The sequence below is a fragment of the Condylura cristata genome, unplaced genomic scaffold (genome assembly GCF_000260355.1).
Source record: "Condylura cristata isolate star-nosed mole 26May11 unplaced genomic scaffold, ConCri1.0 scaffold00030, whole genome shotgun sequence".
Classification (NCBI taxonomy): domain Eukaryota; kingdom Metazoa; phylum Chordata; class Mammalia; order Eulipotyphla; family Talpidae; genus Condylura; species Condylura cristata.
In genome coordinates this window covers 7,061,468-7,085,407 of record NW_004567131.1, presented here as the reverse complement: position 1 = coordinate 7,085,407, position 23,940 = coordinate 7,061,468, and the positions used below count along the sequence as shown (strand labels likewise).

Genomic DNA, 23,940 nt, shown 5'->3' with positions numbered 1-23,940 from the left:
TCTGGCAGAATATTTTATATGTAAACACATTTCTAAAATGATTGCAATCTCTGGATTAAGGGTTCTGTAGATCTCACTTTATTATAAATACATTTGTATTTTACAAATCATGCAGATTAATTACTAAGTCAGTGAAAACTGCTATTAACCTGGGATATAGTCACCTGCACTTTCTACATTTGTCATCAAATATGGCTGAATTAGATTGCAGCAAACTCAGGTTTCCAGATATTTACCACTGTTGTCTTCTAAAATAGAAAAACTTACCTGCAATGAGCTTGTACTGATTTCTTTCAAACTCTGAGATTCTTGACGTTTGTCAGCCACCTGAAGTGGTGCCCATGCAACATTCCAAGGTTTTCACCTGGAGCATTGATAAGGGAGGGTCATTAAGTGAATGAGAGGTGCATGTGCTCATGAGCATTGTGGGACTTCTCTCAATGTATTTGCTATCCCTGCCTCTTTTGCCTCATTTTAGGTACCAGTTGTCCCCTCCATTGCTTCATCTAGAATATAATCAGAATCTGTGTTGGACAGAGTTGTATTGCAATATCTAGTGTATTGCATAATGGTTACATTGCAACTACAGGATAATTTAGCACAATAAGAGTTTTCTTTTTCATTCAAGCAAAATCTGATGTGCCCATTCCTACTAGGCAGGTGGATCTTTCCATCCCCAAGATGCTACCATCTCCTAGGGCTTCAAAGTTGCCTTCTGGACCAATGCATATGATCAGTGGGGTTGGGTTGTAGAGATGCCTAAGATGGTTTTAGTGTGTGAAGTCTGGAAGAGATGCCCTTCTGCCTACATTTCCTTGACCAGAACTCGGTCACATGGTCTCTCCTATCTGAAAATGAGTATGGGAAATAGACTGGTCCATACATAACACTGTCTCAGCCACAAGGCTTTTATAAGCTGTAAGACCAAATGCCTCTCCAATCTCCTGAGCTGTTTTATCTTCTCTGCACCACAGTAAAATAGGAATAGTCTGATTTTCCAAGGGAAGAAATGAAAACACAGAAAACTTGATTTAAGGCTCCACACTGGACAAAGAAGCCTGGCCTTCTGACTGTGCTCAGGAGTCAGCCCTGTCTCTTTCCTGGCTGGGTGTATGGGGTGCCTTTTCTCATGATCTGCTATGAGCCCTGGAGCAGATTAGGACAGCCTCTTCTCATGGGGGAACACTTGGAACATCTGGGATCCAGATGCTGCTAGCTTCATTCATGGCATGAGCACAGTGAAAGGTATTGGCCTTAAGCTCTAAAATTCTGCAAAGTCTGTTTTCTGTCTCTGTGAGATCTTCTTTCCCCTTTTGCACTCTTAGAAAGCTAAATTCAATGAAGCCAGCCTTATTTGACAGCTGACAGGGAATTCTCAGTGGAGGACAGTTGATTTTGGAACAATTCCTGCTGTCAGTCCAGTAAAGCCCAAGTTTCCTGACCTATAGGGCACGATGACAAGCCCATCTGGGTTTGCAGTTAGCCATTTGAAGGGTTTAATTGTGAAATCTTGTCTACAGTTAAGCTGAGCTGGTGCACAAAAATGATGAATTTATTCGGCGGATCATCCTACCTTCTGCCCTCTTCCTCCTGACTTTTCTCACAGGCTCACGCAATGCCTATTTCTGGAATGTCAACTCCAGCTAGTAGGCAATGCCCTTCACCTTCTCTCTGTGCAGATTTGCATCCGGTTATCTGTCCTGGCATCTGAGTTCTCATGAAAGTCCCCTGGAGATGAGATTTTGCTTCTACTGTAATGAACTCTTAGTTCATATTTTGAATAGCAATATTAAGAATTGAGTAGATTTATGGCTGTCAAATCAAAATTTTTTTTTTTAGGATAAAGAAAAAGCACTTTATGTTTTAACATTAGAACTTAACATTCTGAGATAGAGATTAAGATGGCCATGTTTGGGTCTTTCTCCCAATGTATCCTTTAGTCACAAAGACTTGAACTGGGTGAACTGTATGTTTACCTATAGCTCTATTACTAAAGATGCTTTACACATGACTGTGAGAAAGATATTCCCCTCGCCCACTGTTTATAGATAGATAGATAGATAGATAGATAGATATAGTTTATTTTTACATCATTTTGTGCCTTTTTCCATCTCAGTTGCAATCCCCTTGGGCTTCCCATCACCAAATCACCCATGTGCCATTACCATAGTCCAGTGCATTTCCCTCCCTCCACTGTTTTTGATCCCATTCCCCACTCCACCCCCCAAAATGTCTCTGGTAAATAGCTGTTCATCATTATCATTATTTTCTCGTCTGTTCCATTATATTCCTGCTATGAGAGAAACCATCCAGTATTTTCCCTTTTCTTTCTGGCTTACTTCACTAAGCATGATCTTTTCCAGCTCCATCCATGTTGCTGCAAAAGACAGCAGCAACAGTTTCTTTCTTTTTGGTTGCTGAGTATCCATTGTGTATATGTATCACATCTTTTTAATCCAGTCTTGTATTTTGGGGCATTTGGGTTGATTCCATGTCTTTCCAATTATGAATAAAGCAGCAATAAACATGGTGGTGCAGGTATCTTTTTGAATCAGCGTTTTGTGCCTTTTGGGTAGATAGGAGTGGGATTGCTGGGTCATATGGAAGCAAGAAAGATTTTTTTTTAAGACAGTGTAAGAGCAGTAAGTCTCAAAAACATACTTGCTATGAGATTCAGGAACAGAGCTTACATGTGCTCAGGTGAGAGGGCTAAGATCTGTGCTCCAGATTTTTGTCTCACCATCCTGGGCCTTTGTCTCTTTTGGCTTGCTCCCACTATACTACGATGGAGAAGGAAAGATTGGGGGGAGGCATTCCAAATGCATGGAATAGAATGCTTGATCAAGATCAAAAGTGGAGTTCACTTTTTCACACAGCAAGGACATCCTGGAAGCAAGCAGAGTCAATATTGGCTGAACCACTGACACAAAGACATGATTTTTTTTTTTCTCTGCACTCTTCAAATGTGCCTGATCGTCATCACAAAGTGGCTACTGCAACTCCAGCCATCACATTCTAACATAACTATGGCCAAAAATGGCAATATCTTTCCAGTTTTCATCACCTTTTTAAGAATTCTCCAACCCTGTCACTTGTATCTCATTTGACTAAAGGGTGTCAATTCTTAACCTTAATATAACTATTTGCAAAAGGGAGTGACTGACTTAGAGCAATGGTTCTCAAATTTCAGCTTGTATTGGATTCTCCTTGGGTTTTGTTAAAATCGACTACTGTGCTCCATCACCAGAATTTCTGATGTAGGGATGTTTGGGATTGGGGCCTGATAATTGCATTTCTAATAGGTTGCCAGGAGATTCTGTTGCTGCTGGTCTGGGGATTACACCTGAGAAGTACTGTTTTAGATCAATCTTTATTCTTTTTTTTTTTTTTTTTTTTTTTTTTGGTCTTGGGAAGTTTCTTAAATGCATATTGGGATGGGGTAACTGTAGAAAAACATCATAACTGAGTGAACAGAAGAGAGCTTGTCAAATTGTCGCTCAACCCCATCACCCACAATTTCCTGTATCTTTCCCTCTTTTTTCTGAATTACCATATACTTTATTTTTACCTCCCTCCAAGCACCTTCGATTAGATGTTGATGACATATTTTCATTAAGTTGATTTACATAGCAGAGATTTTTCCTTCAAAGCAAACACAAATTTTAAGTTTAGCATAGGCACTGTTTAAATTACATAGAATTTAAATCATTTCTTTCAATATCTATTATTTTTCTATCCTTCTCCACAAAATGTTACAAATCTTCGTATCTCCAGGTTTACTAGAACCACCTTAAATTCCTCACAAATCTCCTTAGCTCTTATGAACCTAAATACTTTTGTGTGACCAGCAAATGTTTCCATACTTCACTAGATCATTAACAAGTATATTAAGCTAAGTTGCTGAAACTACTACTAACTTGAACTTGGGCATTTAAGATAATTTTCCAAGGTAACAGCAGCCTGACAGCATGTGTTTCTCATGTTATTATAAAAAATACACACTTGATTCATTCTTTCCTGCTCAGAGTTGCATTAGAGTTAAAATATATCTAAAGATGTCATTTCATTTTATAAGGCAGTGTATATGGTTTACTATGGAGAGATTTGGAGAGCCCCTTCAATTCCATACTGGAAGAACTAGCAACTTATATCAAATTCCACCATTGGAGAGTCATTCTTTGGAATAAATAAGCATTTCTTTTGAAATAAAAATGCTCTTGAGACTTTAAAAAGGTAGCCCTAGTCACTTATACCATCTTGAGTGTGAATCCATCTAGTAATCCCTTCCCTCCTGAATATGGCCTCTACACTGAAGGGTCAGAGAGACAGAAGCAAGAATGATTGACTTGGGAATTCAGGGAAGCCAGGCTCAGTGGGAGGTAACTCCCAGAGGACTCTGGACAGTTGAGTAGTTGGTAGGGGAGGCTGGGCATGAGAGTTGTAAGGTAAAAGACCTCTAAGGTAGCAGTGGGGACAGAAACAGTGGAAGATCTCCTACAGTTTGATCAAAGAATGTCCTATTTAGTAACAAAAGACACATTCTCATAAAGATTAATAGAAATTCCTGGGGTGTTCTTATTAGGAGTTTTCCTAGGTACAAGAATGTTTACATTTCTTGTCATCTCCCCAAGCCAAAAAGGAGCCCCACCTCTGAGTGGTGGGGTACAGAGATTTTGTTAGTGCTGAGGCACCACGCCTCTGCCTGCAGCCTGCTGGACAGCTCCAGCCCAGCTGTGCACAATTTGGTAAATACTGAAATATGTACGCAGCTATGGAAACCTCATCGCGATCAAGGCCATCAATGTGTCCATCACTCTCAAAAGTGTCCCCCGCCTCTTTAATCACATTCGCTTCTTCTTTTACATTTTGAAAACTACAGATCTGCTTTGTTACCATAGGTCAATTTTGCATTTTTTAGAATATTATCTAAAGGGAATTATACAATATGTGCTGTTTTAGTTTGTTCTTTTGGTGTTGAATATAAGAAATCTTTGCCTAACCTGAGACCACAAATGTTTATCCTAGAAATTTTACAATTTTAGACTAGATTTTGGATTCTGTTTGACTTAATTTTTATATCTAATATAAGGGTTGGACCAGATTTAATATTTTGTACAGAAGGATATCTGATTATTCCATGTCCACTAATTGAAAACATTGTACTTCCCTGAATTATCCTTACACCTGAGTGCAAAATCAATTGGCTTCATAGGTGTGATTCTATTTCTGGACTCTCCACTTTATTCTATTGATCTTATCATCTATCTTGACACCAATATTATTCTACTTTAATTATTCTGTTCCATTGATCTATTTATCTATCTTAATGCCAATATTACAGTATTTTAATTATTGAAGTCCTATGATAAATAAGGTAAGGTAATGGGAAATCTTTGTTCCTATTTTTCAAAGTTGTCTTGCAATTCTTTAATCCTAAAAATGTCATTTTGAATAAGATAAAACTTCTACAAAATGATTTTGAGTAGGGATACAGTTTTTCTATAGATTAATTTGGGGTAATTTGACTTATTACTCTATTGTATTACTGACCCATGAAACTGGTAAATCATTCCATTTATTTGTTGTTTATTTCTCTTAGCAATGTATGGTAGTTTTTAAAATACAGAAATTATATAAATTTTGCCAGATTTTACAATGATACTTTACATTCTATGTTGTTATAAGTGGAATAAAATATTTTAGTAGCCAACTGTTCACTGAGAGTGTATAGAACTAATTCTTAAGTTTTGATTTTGTATTCTGATAATCTACTTATTCCCATAGCTTTTTAAAGATTCCATAGATGATAATATCATCAAGACTCAAAAACATTTTAGTTCTTTTCCATTCTGGATGCCTTTAATATTTTTTTCTCTTATCTTTATGATCTGGTTTGAACCTCCAGTATAATATGTCTAGAAGTGGTAGATAAACATTCCTTTCTTGGTCCTAATCATAATTCAGTCCTTCACCATAAGTATGAGATTAACTATCCTTTTTCATTAATATCCTTTATCAAGTTGGGGGAATTCCCCATTTTCTGAGACTAGGAACTACAATTATACAGTTAATGCCCCACAATTCCTAGATGCTGTTTACAGTTTTTGGTCTTTCTCCTCTAATTTTGTTTAGTTACATTTCTTTGTCTTCAAATCCATAATCTTCTCTTCCATAATGCCCCTGTTTTAATCACTTATAGTGTATTTTTCACATCAGACTCTGTAGTTTTAATTTGGGCCTTCTATTTTCCATGTTTCTACTAATCATGCATGATCTATCCTGCAAATTCTTGAATATACCAAATACAGATAAAATAATTAAATGTAATTGTCTACTTGTTCTATCAGTTGTCATTTCCAGATCACTTTCAACTGATTGACTCCTTTCTCTGATCATGGGTTAAATTTTCCTGCTTGTTTTCATGTCTTATAATCTTGACTGTATACCAGACACTGTGGTGCTACATATTTTGTGTTACTATGACTAAGCTTGAATTCTTCTGGAACACAGTTAAATTTTTTGGAAACAGTTTGGATTGTTCAGGTTTACTTTTTTTTTTTTTTTAAAGATTCATGTATTTATGCATACAGAACTGGGGTACAGGCCAGAGGTACAGAGGCAGTGAGTCTTCACCAGAGACAGAGTGGGGAGCAGAACAGGTCAACTGACCAAATACACTGCTGAGGGGAGCAGCGGGTGGGTCAGGAGAGGTCTGCTGTGCCATGTGGGTCACCTCTGGGACGGGGATAGAACTCATGCTGAAGTGACTTTGGCTTCTTAGTGCCGTGAGGTTTACTTTTAAGGTTTGTTAGGCAGGGCCAGGAGGAATGTTGTATAAATCTAATTTTGCCACATCACTGAGGTAAACATTATCTGAGTTATGTTTTTGCTCTGGCACCCCAATGTCTCTGGGAAGTATGTTTTCATCCTTTTTGATGGTTCTTTCCCTGGCCTCAGGAGTTTCCTGGGTTATCAGCTGAACCCCTATTGGAAACCCTTCGCATATCCCATAACTTCTTCGTTTCCTGTTAAAGCTAGCAGTCTTGGTCTCCTCAGATTCTCATTTCAACCTCATTTCAAACTCAGGGAGATCACTAAGATCAGCCTATATTTCTCCTCTTTGCTTGAACACTACCTAATAGGTCTAGGGCAACTACAGGATACACATGGTTAGTTTCTTGTCTCACATATGTCGTTACCCTGTATTTCCTGATGTCCAGTATGTCAAACTCTTGTTTAATATATATATATATATATATATATATATATATATATATATATAGTCAATGTTTTCAGTTACTTCAGGCAGGAGAGTAAATTTGGTCCTTGCTAGTCCATTTTGGCTATCCTGTTTTTAAACCTTTTCCTGGAACCAAAACTTAGCAACCTCAGGTTGCCTCTCCTTATACCATCTTCTCAAATTCAGCAAGTAATCTCGGAAGGCAGCATGAGCTTGTGATTCAGAGCATAGCCATTGAGGTTACCATGAATAATACTTCATATTCATGGTTTGATGTTGATGATGGATTCCTTACCCTCTGTGAACCCTAGTTTACTCATTTATAGTTAGAAAAAATAAAAGTCTATAAGGGTTAATTTTATGTATCAACTTGGCCAGACAACAGTTGTTAGTTGAAACAGAGCTAGACAGATGTTGCTATGAAGATATTTTGTAAATATGATTACTATTCATTAGCAATTGACTGTAAGGGGAGATTACCCTTGAAAGTGTTGGTGGGATCCATCCAATCAGTGGAAGCAAAACTTAGTGTGTTGTGCCAGCAAGATATGGAGCAAGTTCTCTATCACTTGGGAGTCAGGTAAAGGAGAGCCTGGAGCCCTCAATGGATATTTCAGGCTTTGGATCATCTTTCGACCCCATTTGTAGTGATGCAACCAGGTGCAGGGAAAGCAACAGGGTCTGGGGGTGGAAGACTGGACACGCCCAGTGAATCTTTGCTCTCGGGGTTCTTTCTGACTTTCTCTCCTGGACTTTTCCTCTTGCAGCCATTCTGCTGCTGCTGCCTGTCACCCACCACCTTCTGTGGTGCTGTGAATGGCCTCAGTTTCTCAGCTCAGGTGCACCCACATACACCCCTATTCCCTCCTCCCCCCCCACACCACTCCAGGTGTCCACCATCAGGCATGAGTGCCCCAAGCCTATGCTCCCAAGTGCTTCCTGCATTCAAGGCCACAGGTGATGGCAACAGAGGCCAGTGGCTGAAAGGCTGACCATTACTTAACCTAAACAGTTTCCCAGAGCAAAAGGAATCCTGTCCTAAGACTCTAATATAGAAATTCTGCCTGAGTTTCTATCTGCCAGGCTGCCTAACAGGTTTGAGATTCAGGAAGACAACTTCAGAGATATTATTTTGTTGAATTACTCTATAAATTTTGGACTTGTCAGCCTCCAAATTATGTGAGCCAATTTCATTAATAAACTTCTCTATACAAAACACTTGTGTAGGGTAAATGGAAGTGATCAAGCTTTTTCTGCCTTCCCGCCATTAGCCTCAATGACCAACGCCTGTGATCTTACATGAGCACCTGATGGCAGCGCCTGGAATGTGGTGTGCACATGCGTGAGTGGACACACCTGCACCTGGAGGCTGGGCGTGTGAAGGCAGCGACACAGAGGTTCAGTGAGCAGAAAACAGTGCCAGCAGCAGAGGATGTGTGGGGGCAGAGGTCCATGAGGCAGAGTGCAGTAGAGACCAGCAGAGAGAATACCAGAGAGCTCAGAAGGAGGGAAAATTCATGCGGCGGGGAGGGGAGAGGTGTGCCAGGAGGCCTGCCAGCCCCAGGTCCTCAAGCCCCCTGCCTGCCCTGCACCTCGTTGCCTCACTATAAACAGTGTAGAACAATCATTAAAAGCTTGAAATAGCCACTGAGGGCTCCAGGTCTGTCTTACCTGTCTGCTCAAATCATAGAAACTGCTCTGTGCCTTGATGTGCTACATCTTGTTAGTACCAATTCTGTTGTTCACATTCAATCTTTTCCCCTTATTGTGTAGTCACTTAAAAAACAAATGCTGCAAACTACGTAGGTGTTTGTAATTTTAATTTATCTCTTATAGAAAGTGATCTTGGGTAAGCTACAATGTACAAGGCAATATTTTTTTTTTTTTATACAGAACTGGGGTACAGGCCAGAGGCTTAGGGGCGGTGAGAGGCTTCGCCAGAGACAGAGCGGGGAACAGAACAGGCAGATTGACAAAGTACACTGCTGAGGGGAGCAGCGGGCGGGTCAGGAGAGGTCTGCCACGCCATGTGGTCACCTCCGGGGCAGGCGGGTTCGAACTTATGCGGAAGCGGCTTTAGATTCTCAGTGCTGTGCTTTAACCCGCTGTGCCACCAGGGAGGGCCAAGGCAATATTTTAAAATGAAATCAAGTTTCTTCTAAAGGGAAAACTTATCCTAAAGAGAAATAAATAAATAAATAAATAAATAAATAAATAAATAAATAAATAAATAAATAAATAAATAAATAAGATTTCTTCAGCTTCGACAATGGAACTGCTGGGGCAAGTGACAGATATTTCCTGCATATACCAAGCAGTTAGGGGAAAGGAAGTCCAGAACTAACTCTACAGATACAGAGTGGACTCCACCCGCAATCCAAATCCCAATACCAAAGGGAGGACTGCTAGGGCCCCAGGGCTGAACAGCCATTTTGGGTATTGTATGTAAAACCAGACATGTTGGGCTGAGGGAGGCACTTGGAGCAGAGACATGTGAAGAAACTGTGGCTGCTTCTTCTTGGTCCTGGGCTGGTTGAAACAGATGTGGGTGAGAGACCCGTGGGGAGGAGACTATGGCGCTGTTTATCTTGGTTTTGACTTTGCTCTTTTCCTCCCAGACTTGTCTGGACATTTCTGACCCTTTTCTATGGGTCTCAGCTAGAAGATTTTTTAGGCTCTGGAGGGCTTTCAGGCCTTGCTTTGTCCAATCCCATTTGGGTGGACTTTTACCCATGAGGGGATGGGTAACTCTGGGTGTTTGATTTAGAAACTATATTCTTTATATTTGCTGCATTGCACATTGATTGTATTAACATTCCTTTCCACTAAAGGTCTTATATATTTTGTCTTGAAGTGACGGATGGCAGATCCTATTTAGAGCAAGCAGGTTTGGGGGTTCAAGGTTGTCATTCTCCCTGTCCTATAACAAAGCTTTTACTTACTTCCTTTAAGGGCTGAAATTCTCTAATATTCTACCTACCTCTTTCTTCCCTAGAAGCAACCATAGGGCTAGTCAAAATATTGGGAAACTGAAATTGGGAGAATGCAAAACAATCACAGAATGAGATTGTACTGGTAATGAAAGGAAGCTTATATCCCAAATGCTTGTACTGAAAATCCAGCATCATTGATATATATCAGTTTTGTGTACACTCTGCAAAACAAGGTGTAATAGCTCTGACTTTGCATTTTGGAAAGAATTAAACTAGGAGAACAAACTTTTTTTTAAAACTATTTAAATTTTCTTCTTTATAGGTTACTATTTACACCATCACCATTAACATCAAAGTGTGGTATTCCTGTCAATGTGTTTTCACTACTAAGCACCTATAACAGATTAAGAAGTGATACTTTAAGGACAAAATCTGTGTGAACCTTCATTCTATAAAACTATTTGCTCAAGAGGATAACTGTATTAATTCAGATATAGAAGTAGTAACTTAAATAATGAATGAGCTCCTACCACTTTCTGTACACAAAAAGATTTAAGCAACAGGAGAAAAGATGATTGTAGTCATTCTGGTAAATATGTATAATTTATAACAAAGGAGAATCATGTTAGGAAAATATTAGATAGTTCAGTTTATCCAGAGTTCTTTTTTTCTTTTTACAGTGGATTTAGGATATTGAAATGTCATCAAAGGAGATGAAATTTTAAGACCTACTGCATTCTGACATGTGACTATTTTAGTCACCTAAAAATTTAAATTTCTTGCTTAGAAAGAAACACTCATATCATAGCCCAAGGATAAATGTGAAAATGGATTTATGCATTTAATTAAATATTCATGGTTGATTCATGTTACAAAACTGTCACAAACACTAAATGAACCATCTAGAATAAATTTAGGATTGACACTTTGGTAGAGAGGAAACAATACTATATAGCATTTGGTAAATTTCATTTCTCCAAATCTTTTGAGTTTATTTTTTTATTGGTTTCCTTTTATAGACTTTAGTCTCGTTATGACTAGTAAGAAGAAAGCCAAATCCATGCAAAAACACAAAAGGAAAATAGATTATTTTTTAGGTTATAAATACTCCAGGAAATAGTAAAGTTAACACACCTGGTATAAAACATACTTAGACCACTTTCATATTTAATGAAAAATATATTCCACTGAGTATTAACACTAAGCAATATTACCTAGAAATCCAGTAATAGTTTTTCAGCTTATTGGAAGATTGAGATTTTGCTTTTCCCAATATAGGAGAGTATTATATAAAAATGCCTTAAATCTAAACAAGTAACCCCAAAGTCACATAAAATTACTCCCTACTCCCATCAACAAAACGTGCCATTAAGAAAGTATTTCAAGAACACCCACAGAGAAATTAAAATTATGTAGACACTAAATCACCTAATATAATACGGATTTATGACCAGAATAGGAAGATTCTCTAAAGAGGACAAAGTATTTATTTAAAAGAGTCAATCATGGGACCCAGAGGTTTATAACATTTCTGTAAGTCGTTATGTTTTCGCTTCAGGGAATCCAAATCTTGCGATTTCTCCTAAACTGAATTTTTGTGTGTCCAACAAAACTTCATATCACACTACACTAAGAAACTCATAAATAGTGATATAGATTTTAGTTGTCCCTTCCTCCCTGTTAAATGTGTCTGGAATTTCCTGCTCCTCTTTCATGCAGGTATTTCTTTTGCTGTATTTTTACTTTATCCATAATTCTCGTAAAGCTGATTGGCTTTTATCATTTTTAAGCATGGATTTTTCTTTAAAAAATATCAGATTAAATAATTCTCAGCCTTACATTGTCTCATGAAGATTAAGCTCTGATTAAAACCAGACCCAGATTGTAGATGGGCCTTTACTTTCTTCTGAAACACAAACAAGAACAATTTCAATAAAAACATTCCATTTCCCACCAGAGACTCTGGCAATAGTAATCCAGGTATTACCCTATCTGAAAATATGCATCCAACATGAAGGGCCTGCATGGAAGTATTTAAAAGGCTTAACCTAAGATTTTCATATTAAGAATGGAATGTAGTAACTTTTGATTTCCTTAAACCCTAGTTTTGAAGAAAGGCACATTTTAAAATGATCTGAGTAATAATCTGGGGCTATTAACATGTCTGCTGGTAAATAATGAGTATATCTCTTTCCTAGTCCTTTTTAGAAGGACTAAGATGGCAAACAAAGATGCATGAGAAAGAATGTTCACCGAAACACTGTTTATAATAACCACAAATTGTACACAGTTTTGACTTCCCTTAGGAGGGAACTGATGAAATAATTGAAGGTAGAGTGCATTCCACAGGAGTGGTTAAAAAGTGCTGGAGGTCAGTGCCTGGTTGTGGATTTCAGTGTCACTATTCATGGGACCTTTGATAAGTTACTTAAATCTTACTTTTCTCATCTGTAAAATGGGGACAATAATAGCAGTTAATTCTAAAAGTTTGAGTGAAGATAATAGTTATAAGTATCCATAATACCTAAAACAGTGACTTGACACATAATAGGAGCTCAAAAAGTATGTGTTGAATAAATACAGAGCGATTGCAAGAAATACCCTTCTACTAGTTGAGACTCAGTAGTAGCTATTATTGTGACATATCCATAAGTGGATTGTTAGAAATTAATTTAATACTGCATATATCAGTGTGTAAAAATAAATTTAAAAATTAAATATTAGATTTAAGTTTAAGAAGTATAAAGTGCTATAATTTTTATATAAGAAAATAACCAAACTGGGAAAGATTCATAGACACATATTTTTATGCACACACACTCACACTCACACACTCACACATACACAGCCCTCTCTGGAAGCATTCACAGGTGGTAGTATGTGTATTCTCTTGCAAGTTGTTTTGTATCACCCGAATTTTGACAACTTGTATATTTGACAGATTCATTTTTTGGGAAGTAGTATCGGGGCAGAATTTTTGTTAGGAAGTGCTCTTATAGAGGGGAAATAATGAACCCAGGAGAGGGAGAAGTTAATCTGCAATGGATTACCCACAAAGGTTTTAATTTACCCCCCAGGAGTTTGCAAGTTGGAATGACCTCTCAGAGTTGCCTTGATGAAGTGAAAGGTCAGACATTCATATCCCCAAATTGGTCAGTTCCCAGAGGCAAGCTGTCCCTGGAAGGAGGTGGACCCCCGGGGTAGTGGCTGTCTTCTCCTGGGGCAATTCTGAAAGAGTGTTGATGGCAAGGAGCCTCTTCAAGCTCATCCTTCCAGCTGGAGCATCAGTCCCTCCTTGAAAGGGGTTGGGCAGGATACAACAGTATCCATTACATTAGTTGTTCTTTCAATTAATAATGACATAAATATCAGAATTTAATTTCCAGTCTCAGTACTTAAAGAGCTAGCATGATCTTGGTGAGTAGGCAGCCTGTGTGGTTTGACTGAAGGGTGCCTTCAGTCTGCACTGTAGGTTCTCCTACATCACCTTCTCAAAAGTACATCAAGTTTTAACAATTTGCTGAGAGAGGGCTTCAGCAGTGCTTCCTAAGGAAATTTATTTGTGCATACTAAGTGCGAATAGTTACTCAATAATTGTTCATTTTATCAATAATTCAGGAGTACATGAATTGACCAATAGGGAACAAGATAATACATTTTCCAGTTTCTCTAATTTAGACCCTTTAATAATAGTAGGAGTTTAAGGCAGATTCTCTGGACAACCAAAGGAACTGAATAAAATAAAGAGCAGTGTTCTATGAAATGGCATGTGTGCATCCCAGGGGTTCAGAAGACACCCACTGGCCCTCTCTTTACAGCAAATACTTTTGCACTGGAAAGGAAACGTGAGAACTTCTACACATACATATCTTTGCCTTAAAAAATGAATAATAAGGAAGAAAAAACACTCCTCCGGTATTTAAGAAACAGGAAGAGTAGCCTCTTACTTAAATCCATAAACTGGCCTGCTGTATTCCAAGTATAATAAAATAGAGAGCCCTATCTATAACACAAAAGAGAGTAACAAAGACATTTTGCCTTTTAGTATCTTGTAATAATTTCTGGTTAGCTCATTCTTGGTGAACTGGCATGTTTTTACCTAAATAAAGTTTCACAAAATTATGTTGCAATGGCTATTGTCTATCTGGCAACCTGGTGTCCCTGATTGGATGCTGGAACAGAAAAAGGACCTTTATGTAAGAAGAGAAATTAAATGCATTACTAATGTTAATTTCTTAGTTTTGATAAATCTGTTGTAACTCTATAATATGTGAACATTGGGGGTAGCTACCTAAAGGGAACATGTGATTACTCAATCTTTGCAATCTGGTAAGTCTAAAATTTCTCAAATTAATAATTTATTTTTAAAAAACTTTTCAAAATGTACATTCTTTACACTTGTTATTGTTTTCAATCAACATTGACCTAAATGGATAGTGTCCTTTGTGATTTTAGAAGATGATAGAGCAAAATTACCAAACTATTTGAAATGAAGAATATTAAAATGGCAAGGATCTGGTTTTGTTCATTGTAAAGTTGTATCCTCAATCCAGGATTTTCAAACATTTTTAAATATGTTTCTACATATTTAGAAGTCACTTTTGACATTTCTTATCTAATAGCAAAGATGCCATTGGAGAAACTATGGCACAGAAATAACTTGCAGAAAGCAATGGTAAAAAATTAAAATAATCCATTTAGTTAGAAAATCCTTAGGAAGATTTAAAATGCAAATTCTTAGTAAAAATGATAAACTATGAGATAATTGCTGAATGAATTGTTGCTGATTAGTGTAAGTTGAGATACTTCAAAAATGACTCCAAAACGGAGCTGCCAGATCCTGTTTCAATAAAGAAATAAATGCAGAAATGCTTTTATATGGCCTGCCAAAGAAAAGATGTACTGGGAAAAGATATATTCTCTACAGAAAACAGCTCCTTCAATTAAGAAAAAAGGGGTGGGGAGCAGTATCCCTCTAAGGATAACCACGCACAAAGTGGAGACCTTGACATAATTAAAAAGAAAAGACACAGAGGAAAATACTCAGACACATCCCCTTAGTGACAGTCAAGGCCTGCATCAGTCCTCAGTATGTCATTGCAGCCACAGTGCTGACCAGAAATCCACAAAATGATACAGATGTCATCAGTGCAGTTGCTTGAAAGAAAACTAGAAGTAGAATTTTAATGAAAGAGGGAATGACTGTGAAAATCTTTTGTCCCCAAAGAGGGTTATAAGTTATCTCATGGTGAAATACTCAAAAGCATTACTAAACTTTAAATATTCGTTCTTTCACAAATATTCCAGATATGGTGGGGTTTTTTTTGTGGTTACAAAAAGCTGACATATAATCTAGCAGATATTTTCAAAACTGGGCACACAAACTGTCCACCTGAGATAGAGGTGAGGAGAAAACGATGCTAAAACGAGTGAGATATATATGGTATTTACTGACAGAGACAATGTAAAAACTCATACTTGCACACACACAAATTCTAGATACAAAATTTCTAGTCTGGCCCTAATTTCTCCAATGAAGAATTTGTCATGCTTGAAAATACAGAAGTATGAAAATGCCATGCTTTCCAAATATCTTGTAACAATAACTATTTGACATGCAGAAAAATGGAAAGTTACTAACTCATACGGAACCATCAGATAGTCAGTGAATAGAATAAAAAAAAATTGCTGTCTTAATTTATAAGTGAGTTACAAAGATGCCTCTTCCTTTTGAATCTGCATATCTTTTTGAAGAATATTTTCAGTTATAACTAATTTGAAGAACCCAAAAGCAATATGACAAGTTGTCTTTGGTCTTGCTTTATCACTGTGTTAGACCAGGATTTTCAGTAATCAAATTTTTATAATTTGACTTCAAGGTTTTTCCTTTAAAGCATTCATTTTTAGGGCCCTCCCTGGAGGCGCAGCAGGTTGAAGCACAGCACTAAGAAGCTAAAGCCACTTCAGCATGAGTTCGATCCCTGCCCCCAGAGGTGACCCACATGGCACAGCAGACCTCTCCTGACCCGTCTGCTGCTCCCCTCAGCAGTGGACTTCCTCAGTCAGTCTGACTCTGACTCTGGTGAATCCTCTCACTGCTCCTGCACCAGTTCTGGCCTATACCCCAGTTCTGTATGCATACTGACTGAGGACTTCCTCAGTCAGTCTGACTCTGACTCTGGTGAATCCTCTCACTGCTCCTGCACCAGTTCTGGCCTATACCCCAGTTCTGTATGCATACATACATAACTAAATCTTTTTCTTTTTAATCTACTGTAGAAAAATAAATGTCCCTTACAATAAACATGACATAGCAATCCTAAAGTGTGTGTTATTCTCTAGCACCAAGCAAACACAATTGGAAAGCTAATTACGTAAATGTGTTTACAGTTATTAAACAATGTCAGCTGTTTGTCTCTGATTAAAAGTCCTGTTTGTAGAGCACAGTCCCAGATCTGATTGAGCAGGAAAATGTGTGTAGGGCCTAGAATCTGGATTGTTATCCAGAAGTAACACCTCATTTGGAAGATGGGGAGAGTAATATCTTGGGAGTTAAACTCCTTTGGCCGGTGGGAATTTACACACTAGAACCAAGACTAGAGCCCTTCCAGTCTCATCTTTTCCTTTCCATTTCTGTCTCTCCTCTTTAGGTAGATTGTGTTCCAGAATTGAAAATCTGGTGCCTGCCCTGCTCGAGATTAACAGATTGGAGGAAAGAAACTGATTTAAAGCCTCAGCTAGAAGAAACCCACCCTTCACTTGCAAACTACCCTTTGAATTTTCTGGTGAGACTAACGGCCACATTGCTTTAGAGAACTAAAGACAAAAGGTTATTGTTGGGTTTGTTAGTGTTGCCATGTTGCTAGGAGAGTCCCTGCCATGGAATTTACCAGGCAACACTGGCTTGGTTTCCCCAGCACAACCCGGTCATGTGCAAAAGACGCTGCCCTGTGTAAGAGGAGAGAGAGCAGACATCGCAAGGCCAAGGCCGGCCCCACATGGAGGGAGCTTTCTCCTGGACAAGACGGGAGAAGAAAGTCCTGAAATCACACAGCGTTCTCACAGTTAAAAAAATAAGCATCTATTCAAATCTCAGGTATGATTCCGTTTTTGCTTTTGTGGTACTCAAGCCTGTCCAGTTCTGCACAACAACTTATAGCAAACAGCAGGAAGACGGGCCTGAAATGTATCTGAACATATTTGGCTGGAAATAGATCTGTCTCCAGTGAGATGGCCCCCAGCTTTGTCTGCCAGCTCTGGGGATTCTCCCAGCATGGTGGTGCATGTGTGGGATGTTAGCCCCAAACCCTTGTTCATCAGAGCCCGGCAAAGAGGGGAACAGAGGCTGCAAATGAGTAGAACAGACATCTCACGTGGAATGTGGGTAACAGAGTGCTAAGTTGTGTGCAGAATAGAGAACACATATCCAACTCCTTTAAGCATCAGAATTTCAAGTGCCACACACTTGCTTTGCTTTGTTATTTATGTCCCAGGAAATATGCCTCCAGTTGTTATATATACACACACACACATTTTCATTTTGACAAAAAACAAAGAATGAAGGGAGATTATTCTTATCATCTAACATTTTTGAAATGTTTGAACACTGCTTTTGAAAAGACAGTATAGCCCTTAGAAAATATAACTCACTTTCACTTAAAGATATTGCTGCAGCTTAGGGAGGACTTGTTTTTTACACTCCCCACCCCCACCCCCCAATTAAGTATGGTTGTCATTTTTGGAGTCTGCCTGCTGACTGAGCATTTGAGGTCACTTCCCTGTGACTGTGGGCAGAGGACCCAGCCACGTGCTCCCACATTTGCTTCTAAATTCTGAGCAGAAGACCAGCGAGAGGACAGGCATGATGCTTGCCCAGGCAGAGCCTGGCCTTGGGTAAAAGTAGCAGGAAGGATAGTTATTATTATGGGGAAAGCTTTCACAGCAGAAGTGCTGGGGGTCCTCAGGCCTGCAACCCACAGCCCTGCATCCTTGGACCACTCCTCTTCTGGAGAATGACATACTCCAGCTAGTGCTTGAGGGCCTGCAGGGGCCTCCTGCAGAACATGAAACCTCCCCCCCACCCCCCACCCCAGAATCTACCTCTCTGGGGCTGTGCTTCTTTTACTTTGCTTTCTTGCCTGGCTGTTGGCTGAAATGAAGGCTGAAGGGGCTGGACAGGGAAGAAGAGGGGTGCTGCAGGCCTGCCCAGCTGCCTACTGCTAAAGAGATCAGTTTGTCAATACACCTGTGTCAAATGGCACAGAGGTTGGGCTGCTGATGATTCAGAGGGCCTCTCTGTAACTCAGGGTGAAAGCTCGTGCCTCTTATTAGGAGATTCAGGGGGACGTGGCGCCTTCTTAGTGGCCGGGACGTCAGGGTGCCAGTCTGTGTCAGTGCTATGGGCTGCCGGGTGTTGAGCTCTTGTCGAAACAGACACTGCAAACACTAAAGAAAGCCCCAGTGGATAACCCAACTGGAAGGGGACACCCCAGAGGCCTGCCCTTTACTGGGGGAGAAGAAAGGGAAATGCTGCAGGCCTCAGGTGCTCCATCGAGCCCCAGGCTTCCCACCTGCTGGGGAGAGGCTGAAGATGGGCCACTCTCAGCCCTTCCCAGATACCAGAACTTGGACATTGGTGAAGCCGGTGAGAAACTCTAGGAGCAGTTCTGAATTCAAAGTGCCACTTGTGTAGTACGATCATGACCACCCACTGGCATCCTCTGCCCACTTCCAAGCGGTTGTGCCACAAGGAAGGAGTAGCTGGCATACCTGTGATGGGTTTGTATTTGATAATGAGAAAGGGAGGGAATATCGGAGGTCTTGTCTACAGAGGATGAAAACACCAACGATGCTCCAAGGAGGGTGGTCTTTCATCTCCCTTAACATTGTCTGACAAAGAGGAAAGCATTTCATCACATTCGGAAAACAATCACCCCTTGCCGACCACCTATGAGTTTCAGAGAGTTTCATGTACTAGCTCTAAGATTCAAGGAGAGTGGTTTCATTTATGACCGCGCAATTTCAAAGTGAGCTGTCTGCCAGACTACACAACAAAAGTCTATCTTGTTTCCAGAGTTTTATCATGTGAGTTATATTTTTGTCCCCTCTTTTCTAATAAAAACTTACTTCTCTCAGGGTTCCATGACCACTCGCACCTGCCAGGATTGGACTGCAGCAGTGGCCAGAGATCAGGGCACAGAGACTGGATTAGGACACCCTGTGGCTCGAGAGATCCCCAGAGGTTGGGAGAGGAAGGGATGAGGACTCTATCCTGGAAGAGACAGAGCCCAAGGGACTTGACATCAGGCAGTTCTGCAAAGCTGGGAAAAGCAAGACCCCAAAGTGCAGGAAGTCAGAGCGGAGACGGAGATGCACTGAGTAGCAATCCTGGCGCACAGAGCCAGCAACACACAGAGAGCGGGGAGGCCAGGGCCAGGGGTGAATGGAGCCTGACATGGCCCCTGCATCCCGGTTTGGAGGCTGAGCCCATCCAGAAACACCGCTGCACTCACAGTCTGGAGCAAGGAAGGGGAGGGGGTGACTGACAGCTGCTCAAAGGGAGTGGCATTGTTATTTCTTTGCATTAAGTTCAGGGCAGTTCTTTGGCGATGCCCACGCAGCTCACTGTTGTAACTGTGTCATCCAGCCATGGCCAGGATGGTCGCTGAAAAAGGATGGATGTAAAATTCAACTCACATAAGGAAAGAGTGGTGTAAAAGATGACAGCAGCAGTGATATAAACTAGTGAGCTTTGGGGGAGAGAAAAGATTGTTTAGGACAGGAAAGCTGGCATGGTGTCTCTTGTAGGTGGCTCCCCATGCTATGGGGTTGGAAAGTACAAGTTCCTATTTGGCATGATTTGGTAGGCTACTTTTGAGTCTAGGAACACTGTTAACCACCAATCTGGACATATTTTTAGTGTTCTCACACAGCATCTTCACTCCTGGGAATTGTTCAAGCGACAGTTTCAACTTAGAAAATTGATAAGAAAGAAATGAGGCATAACATGATAGGATTTGGATCACGTCAAGACCTGTATTGTATTGTACACGGCCACACCTCTCCCCACCTCTTGCCAAGCACCAAACCAAACCTAAGGCCACTAATGGGTGTAAGTGGTGATTCCTGCCCTCAAGGAGCTTGAGGGATAGAGAAAGAAATAGGGACAGTAATGCGCTTGTCAAGATGGATGAGCCCAGACCTCATAGATGGCATAAGAAGGTAAGTCTATTTTATCTTCAGGCTCCCTTTAATGCACTTGTAGAACTGTTCTTTTGGTTCTGGTGTAAAACACAGGAACCCCGACTTTCCTGATCATATCTGGATGTGAAAATTGTGATGGTGGGAAATTTATTGGGACCACACCTGAAGGGAGAAATCAAATAGCATACAAAAATGAATAATAATGTAAGGGGGGAAAAAGTGTCAAAAAATGTCCCTGGCATTTAAATACCAAAACATAACCTTATTTCAGGAATGAATATGGCTAATCAGATGTATTAGGCAAAAGTTCACAATTTATTTAGCAGCAAAACTTCTCCTGATCCACCCTACTCCCTTCCATCCCACATACTCACCTCAGGCTAATTCTGAAGGAGCCAGGTACCCCCACTTTACCCCAATTCCCACTCATCCTGTGATTCTGACTCTGCTGGGGCTAAGATTGAGGGAGTAAGGAGATTCTATCCATCTACATGTAGTAGTTGGTTTGGAGTCTCAGTGAATGTTCCAGCAACTTCTTTCTCATGCATGCCTTCACCAGTTCTCTGGACACCCTCCACCTCTTCATCCCCAGCTTGGCAACTATCTCCTATGTCTCCAGTGCAACCAACCCCAGTGCTGTGAACGTATGTCCTCTGGCTAACCAAATTTTCTCACCTCCTGGAAATCGGAAGTCACAACCTATTGGAGTCACCTGATTCTTTTCTTGGTCCCCTTGCTACTTCTTTTTTTTCCCTGAATAACCCTCATGTCACCCACTGCAAACACTGTGAATATTTTGCCCCCAAGTCTGAGTGAAAGTGAGTCCCCAAGGCAGCTACCTCTCCTTGCTTTACTATCACAACAGTAGACCAGCTAGGCTCTCCCCGAGAGCTCTCAGTCACACTCTAGCACACCATGTCTGAAGTAAATTCTGTCCTCCTATAAAGTGGATCAGAGCCCAGGTATGCTAATATGTGAGGAAGGAGACTCTTAGACCTGAATTTTCTAGGTCATAGAATACCTGTATTTTATGGATGATTGTAATCTGATGTTGCAGCTGTGGTCTCTACAGCAGCTATGCCTAGTGCCCCGTCCACCACCCCTCCAGCAAGCTGTCCCAGCTCTTTGTCTGAGGTTTCCAGTAATTACCAGAATTTATGTGGAATAAGTGTTCCGATGCAGTTTATTCATGACCCATAGGAGTTAACAGATACACCTTGGCCTTTCTTAACCTTGCCTAACTCCAAGGCCCAAGTTTTACATTGGGTCCCATTTTCTAGCTGCCACAGTGGTAACCTGACTGATGACACTTTCTTGGTTGGTTTTTTCCCTCTGCCGTCTTCCTCCAAGGCTCTTATCCCCACGGTTCCTCCTTACTTACGTTTCTTCCCAAATGAACCCTCCCACTCAAATCTTTGTTTCAGTGTCTTCCAAAACAAAGCTACTTCCATTTATTTCTGGAAGAAAAAGGTTGATTGTTTATGTAACAGTGATGTGTAAACCTAATGTATTTTTAACTATAAAAAGATAGAAAATGAAAGTAACATCTTTCACTTCTTGTCTCTCTAGTAGATAAATATAATGCTATCATGATGAGTAATTTCCTTTATTTATTTTCCAAAAAAAGATTCTATGCAAATATACAAACTATTAAAAGGCATTTGGCACCTTTTCCACTTAATGAAATAGCTTGGAAAGCATTTGTATTTGCATACTCAGATCTTCAACAGTTTAATCACCTTGCATTGGGCGGCCACACCATAGGTTTCTAGCCATTATCCTGTTAGAGAATATTTATAGTTTCTAATATTGTACAATTATAGCCATGCCATGGCAAATATTTTTTGTGCATATATCTTACTTATTAGAAATACTTTCAATTTATAAAATTGTTGGGTCAAGGGGAATATACATCTATTTTCGTTGTTAGAAATTGCTTTTTTCTCTCATCAAATTGGTTGCATTGATTTATACTTCCACCAGCAGTGTATGGATGAATGCCTGTTTTCTTTGTTTAGTTTTTACTTCTACAACAATGTAGTTATCAAGCATTTTAATTTTTACTAACCTGTTCAGAGAAAAAAATTATTTATGATTTTTTTGGGCATCTGTTCATATACTTATTGATATTTATGTTTCTTGAATGAGTTACATCTTCAAATTCTTAACCCATTTTTTAATTGGGCTTCTTTTCTTTCTTTTTATTTCTAAGAACTTTTATACAGAGAGTGAGTACTAACCTGTAGATGTGGTACTTAAATTTCTCTCGTTCTATAATTTCCCATTAATTTTTCATAGTGTAATTATTTTCTCATATAAAGATTTATAATTAGTAAATCAAATCTATTTTTTTAACAGCTTTTGGATTTCATGGCACATTTCTGAAGTTTAGCCTGCCTTGAGCTTTTAAAAATATCTATCTTATATCTCCTAGCTTTTTAAAAAAATAGCTTTATTTTACATTTAGATCATTAAACCATCTGGAGTTTATGTTTGTGATGGTGTTGATTGGTGTTAGAAACTATAAAGTAATGAGAGAGGAGCAAAGCAGCCCAGGCTTACGAGGATGAACACTTGGGTGGTGAGATCAGGGAGTTCCCACTGACTGGACCTGCTGAAGCTCCTTCACGGAGAGAGGGAGCCCAGGTCCCATTCTGGGTCTGTGGCTGCAGTGGTGTCTGGAGTAATTTGAACTGGTTCACAAGAACCAATTATACACAGCCATTTTTTGAAAAGTGAGATTCTGTGATATAACTGCTTTTTAAAAGGTAAAAATGTTCTGAATTCATCACTTCCTAATTAACTTGCTACTACTACCTGCACTCCTCCAGTTACTTACTTCTATCCTATCTGTAAGGTGGAAATACCTCCTAATGGTGTCATTATGCTGACAGCTTAAATAGGCCTGGATGGGAGTGTTCCCACTTGGGAAATGGACAAGTGTTACATGTTGTGGTCTTTTTTCCTTTTTGGGTTACTAACTGCTAAGCAGTGAGCAGCACACTACTGATCTTGCCCAACTCCAGGTATGTCTACTCAGAGAAGAGATGGGCTGTGGCAGAGGAAATTCAAGCATCACTCAGGGAATCAGTGGAAGGGCTTATTGATCTCTTTTATCCCCACTATTTATGTTTCTGGGATACGCAGAATCACTTTCTATGGATATACTGCCAAGGGAATTTGGCTCAGAAATATCTGCTTTAGGGAATTGCTCCACATCCAGCATTCCTAACCTGGATCTCATTTTGGTGTAATTCAGTCCTTTGATGAGTCGTACTCAGGATTTCCCCTGTAATGTCTCAGATTTAGATTCCAATGTGGCAACTCACAGCAGTAGATAGCATCATTTATCATCACTCATCTGTTCTCTATTTAATAGTAAGTGTTCTTCAAACATCTGACTCTTTCTCTAACTGCTATCAAAGTAGCCACAATGTATTGACATTTTTGTTCGTTCTCTTGCAAACGTGCCTCACATTTTGTAGAAGGCAAAAAACAAAGTTGGCCAAAAGGTGGCCCGAAGATGGAATCTCACACCCATTCTTGAAGCAATAAAACCAGTAT

At 39.7% G+C, this 23,940-nt stretch overlaps 1 long non-coding RNA gene across 3 annotated transcripts in view; it reads right to left on the bottom strand.

The window, feature by feature from the left end:
• Positions 1–23,940, bottom strand: part of LOC105854235 — a 136,022-nt gene that overhangs the window by 28,164 nt on the left and 83,918 nt on the right. For all 3 annotated transcript variants that reach the window (XR_001145935.1, XR_001145933.1, XR_001145934.1), the window contains one exon: positions 268–364. This is a non-coding gene — a long non-coding RNA (uncharacterized LOC105854235). The remainder of the gene's footprint in view (positions 1–267; positions 365–23,940) is intronic.